We start from the raw sequence: 5,221 nt of genomic DNA, 5'->3' as shown, positions 1-5,221 counted from the left end.
CCAGCTGAGAGAGGTTGTTCATCCCTCAACACAAGGACACTAAGTCAGAATCCAGTGTTTCCATTGTATGGATGAGATATGAGCATGCATATCATGTACATAAGATGAACCCGACTCAGTACAAACACCATCAACTATTCCTGCCGGTTCCATGAAGGCCTGTGGGACAATCAGTCACAAGGTCACTTCATGTTTCCAGTAACATCCCATGGGAGACGAACTGAATGCAGCACTGGGATGTGCTTCCTTAAACTCAGGTCCCCATGTCCATTCCTCATGACGTGGGACATGAGGATGGCCACACAGAGGGATCTGGACCTGCTGGATCATGGGGCTGAGGCCAATTGTCTGAGGCTTAACAAGGCCAAATGCTGGGTTCTGCACTTGGGTCACAAGAACCACATGAACGCTACAGGCTCAGGGGAGAGTGGCTGGAAAGCTGCCTTGTGGAAAGGGATCTGGAGGTGTTGATTGACAGCGGCTGAACATGAGCCAGTGTGTGCCCAGCTGGCCAAAAAGGCCAACAGCATCCTGGCTTGTATCAGGAATAATGTGGGCAGCAGGACTAGAGAAGTGATTGCCCCACTGTTCTTGGCACTGGTGAGCCCCCATCTTGAATCCTGTGTTCAGTTTTGGGTCCCTTATTTCAAGAAGGACGTTGAGGTACTAGAGAGAGTGCAGAGGAGGTGACAAAGCTGCTGAGGGGCTGGAGCACAAATGTGATGCGGTGTGGTTGAGGGAGCTGGGGTTGCTCAGCCTGGAGAACAGGAGGCTGAGGGGAGACCTTCTCACTGTCCACAATTGCCTGAAAGGAGGTTGGAACATGGACGTTGTTGTCTCTTCTCCCAAGTAGGAAGTGATATGGGAGGAGGTAATGGCCGCAATTTGCACCAGGGGAGGTTTCCTGTCTGTTATGTCACCCTTGCCTGTGATTCTGGAGTGTGTTTTCAAAATGACAGTCCAACCGAGGAGGTCCTGGCATCCGTCAAACCCATCTTCAAGAAAGGCAGGAAGGAGAGTTGGGAGAGTCACAGGATGGTCAGCCTGCCTCTGTCCCTGGGAAGGGGATGGGACAAGTCCTCCTGCAACCATCTGCAGGCACGTGAAAGGAAAGAAAGGGACGTGTGAAACAAAATGGGCAGGGGAAAGAAACGCATGTTGTGTGTGTGAAATTGTGCCAGGCCTTGGACATGGTCTCTTGTGGTGTCCTTATAGCCAGATTGGTGCTGTCTGGGCTGAAGAACTGGATGCTTGGTGGGAAGTTGACTGAAATATCAAGCCCAAATATAATCTGTGATGCAGTGTCCTCTGTGCAGTTACTTGTGTCATGCCTCAGTGACCAGCATTTGGGCCAAAACTGCTGAAGGTCTTTATTCTCCCTTCTGTGCTGTGATCCAGATGACACAAAGCTGAGCGGAGACCTTGAACAACCTCACCTGGTCACCCTGCTTTGGGAAAGAGAGTGAAACAAGATGATGCTCAGGGCTCTCTTCAAACCTGACTGACTCTCTGATTCAATGAATCTTTCCCCTGGACATGTTTTTGAAGATGGAATATCTGCAGAAAAACAACAACCAACAACAACCAACAACAACCAGCAGCAGCTCAAGGATGCCCTGTGGAAAGTCTTATCTTAGTCTGTTACGAAGCAACAAACTGCCCATCTGCTTCAGTATAGAAGTTTTAATGAAATTAATTATAGGTGCAGCCTGTCATCTCTATATTTTCTTGGTGGTGTTTTTTAAATTGTGATAATGCTACCATCCCCTTTCAAATTGCTTTTCTGCTTTTCTTTTATAATCACTGACCATGCTCTTTGTGTCTTTAAACAAAATAAAGAGCCCTGTACTGACTCTTTATCATGGGATCCTTTCACGAAGGACTTTTTGGAGCTGCAGAGGCAGTTCCTGCGCACGGGAGGAGGGAAAAAGCGCTGGAAGGGAGCACCAGCGCTTGGTCTTCCAGAGCTGTTCTGGTTCCACTCCCCCACTCTCCTTCTCATCACTTGTGTTGGTGCAAGGCCTGAGTGCTCTGGCAGCTTGGTCCCCGTCCTGCTGTGTGTCAGTGCTGTGAGCGCAGAGAGGGACAGGCAATGGGCACTTGTGTCACACAGCCAGCCTTTGTAACAGTACTTCTATAAAGAACAGTGATCTTCCTAGGGTAGTGTCAGAAGACTTTGGACTTCTTGAACCCTGGGGGTTCCATGAAGACCTGTGGGACAGACAGTGTCTCAACATCACTTCACGTTGGGAGGAACAGCCCATGGGAAACCACCCAATGGGATCTTCTTCCTTAAACTGAGGTCCCCGTGTCCATTCCACATGACGTGGGACATCTCAGCTCAGTGCAGAGCAGGGTGACAACCACAGGGCTGAGGTGTCTGCCATCCCTTTGGAGTAGCAACAGGAGGCCAGAGAGAAACTGAGACTATGGCCTCTATGTGTAAAAGGGACAGACTCTGTGTCTGAGCATCCCTGGATGCAGAAGGAGTCCAAGAGGCCAGCTCAGATGTGGACACCTGACAGACCCTGACATTTCTGTGTGTGACTCCAGGAACAAACCCCACTGGATCAGTGAGATTCATCTCAGCTGCCTTGGACAGGATCTTTTCAAATGCTCCAGTCTGCTCTGTCACCCTTTCTTGTGATTCCAGGTTGTGATGTCAAAAGGGCCATAGAAACCAGAATGGTTTTTGGGTCCTTAGAAGTCTCAGACCTCAAACCCATCTTCAAGATGGGCAGGAATAGGAACTGGGAGAATGACAGGCTGGCCACCCTTCCTCCCATCTTGGGAAGGGAATGGGACACGTCCTCCTGCAGCCATTTCCAGGAATGTGAAGGACAAGGAAGGGATTGCTGAACCCAAATGGATGGGGGAAAGAAAGGCATGTTGTGTACAGAGTGTTTGCAAGGCCCAGCCATGGTCTCCTTCTGTCCAGAGTGGTGCTGATGGGGCTCAAGAAGTGGATGCTACGTGGGAAGTTGGCTGAACCGTCAAGCCCAAACATCATCAGTGGTACAAAGTCCTCTGTGCAGCCAGTTACTGGTGTCATCTCTCAGTGACCAGCACTTGGGACAACACTGTTGAACATCTTTATTCTCCCCTTCTGAGATGTAACGCAGTGCACTTTCAGTGCCTTTGAGGATGATGCAAACCTGTGTGGAGGCCTTGAGCAACCTCACCTGGTTCACCCTGCCGTGAGCTGGACAGTGAGACGAGTGAGACGAGAGCTCTCTGCAAACCTGAGGTTTTCTCTGATTTGACAGAATTTTTGCCTTGGAGAGGTTTCTGGAGAGAGAATAGGTGGAAGAATAGTAAAAAAAAAAAAAAAAAAAAAGGAGAAAAGTAAAAGGGGATTACTAGAAGGCATTAACATCAATACAGCAGTTCCAGTGAGGAGTGCTTTTCACTCACATTGTTAGTAGAAAATATATTTGACAAATTTGAACACAGAGAGGAAGGGAGATGGGTGTCTGCAGCCTGCAGTGAAAGAGGGGCAGGTGCAGGACTGTGTAGAACACGCTTCAGTCTTGGTCAGGTCCTGGGTGCTAAGGAGGGGGATGGATGGGTGTGGTATTTTGAGGTGAGTAGGAAGCCAGTGGCTGTGGAGGGGACTGTGAGGTCACTTCTGCCTCTGCAGGGGACAGGCCAACAGCAGGAACATGGCTGGGAAAGGACTGTGAGGTCACACATACCAGACGAGCAATCGGGCCCAATCAGCATGGTTTTGTGAAAGGCAGGTCCTGCTTGACCAGACTGATCTCCTTCTATGACAAGGTGACCGGCTGAGCAGATGAGGGAAAGGCTGTCGTGGGGAGTGAATCCGCCACACAGGCTGTGGGTGTTGTGTCCTTAGACTGCAGTAAAGCCTTTGACACCGTATCCCACAGCATCTCCTGGAGAAGCTGCAGCTCATGGCCTGGATGGTGTATCTGCGATGGGTAAAGAACTGGCTGGAAGGCCTTTTGTCCCCCTGGAGCCATTTCTTCACTTCCTGTTCATATGGGCATCCCATGAATGCATCACTGCTCTCTACCCCAGCGTGGACAAGCACAAGGTCTTCTCCACCTGAACCTCTCACCAATGCCACTGTTTTCTACAGCACCTTCATCCTTGACTGTGGGATGCCCAGAACAGCCCTCCTGAGACAGTTTGACAAAGCCTTTTTTCAACACCATCCCCACATCCCTGCTCAATCCCCTCATGTACAGCTTAAGGACCAGAAAGGTTGGGTGTAAGTGGAGCATTGACAAAAATGGTCAGGAAGGCTTTGAGGTTCACAGAGAGCCCATCAACATGTTGGCCTGCTGCTCTCTTCTGAACAGGCCCAGAGGACCTGGACAGGATTTGCTGTGTCCCAGAAACTCGCCTGGAATGTTGGGATATGGAGAAAAGGTTTGGTCTGGGAAGGGACAGACAGGTGCTGGTGGAACTGGCTGGTGTGACCGTGAGACATCTCTCCAACACCTCAGAAAAGTCCTGGCTCTCAGGGAGGTTGCATGGTCCTCTGAGAAAGAAAATATGAATAATGACTTATCATGGAATCATAGAATAATTGTGGTTGGAAGAGACCCTTAAGATCATCGAGTTCAACCATAACCTAAATCTGGCACTAGACCATGTCCCTAAGAGCCCCATATATCTGTCTTTTAAACACCTTCAGTGATGGGAACTCCGCAACCTCACTGGGCAGTCTGTTCTGTTGCTTCTAAACCCTTTCCCTGAAGAATTTTTAATTAATATCCAATCTAAACCTCCCTGTGTGCAACTTGAGGCCATTTCCTCTTGTCCTATCACTTGTTATTTGGGAGAAGAGACCAACACCCACCATGATAAAACCTCCTTTCAGGCAGTTGTAGACAGTGACAAGGTCTCCCCTCAGCCTCCTTTTCTCAAGGCTGAACAGCCCCAACTCCCTCAACCGCTCCGCATAACACTGGTGCTCCAGACCCTTCACCAGCCTTGTCACCCTCCTGTGAACTCTCTCCAGCACCTCAATGTCTTCCTTGTCATGAGGGGCCTAAAATTGACCCCAGGATTCAAGGTGCAGCCTCACCAGTGCCCAGTACAAAGGGATGATCACTCCTCTAGTCCTGCTAAAACTCAGATTGAATCAAGGCTTGAACACCTTGGTCTGACCCCTGTTGGTGACAGGTTGGACTGCAGACTCCTGAGGTCCCTTCAAACTCAGTTCTCTTACTATTCCATTGTGATGTTGGGC

Source organism: Patagioenas fasciata, chromosome 12 (genome assembly GCF_037038585.1).
Source record: "Patagioenas fasciata isolate bPatFas1 chromosome 12, bPatFas1.hap1, whole genome shotgun sequence".
Taxonomy (NCBI): domain Eukaryota; kingdom Metazoa; phylum Chordata; class Aves; order Columbiformes; family Columbidae; genus Patagioenas; species Patagioenas fasciata.
The sequence above is the reverse complement of the archived record's forward strand: the minus strand, read 5'-3'. Positions refer to the sequence as shown.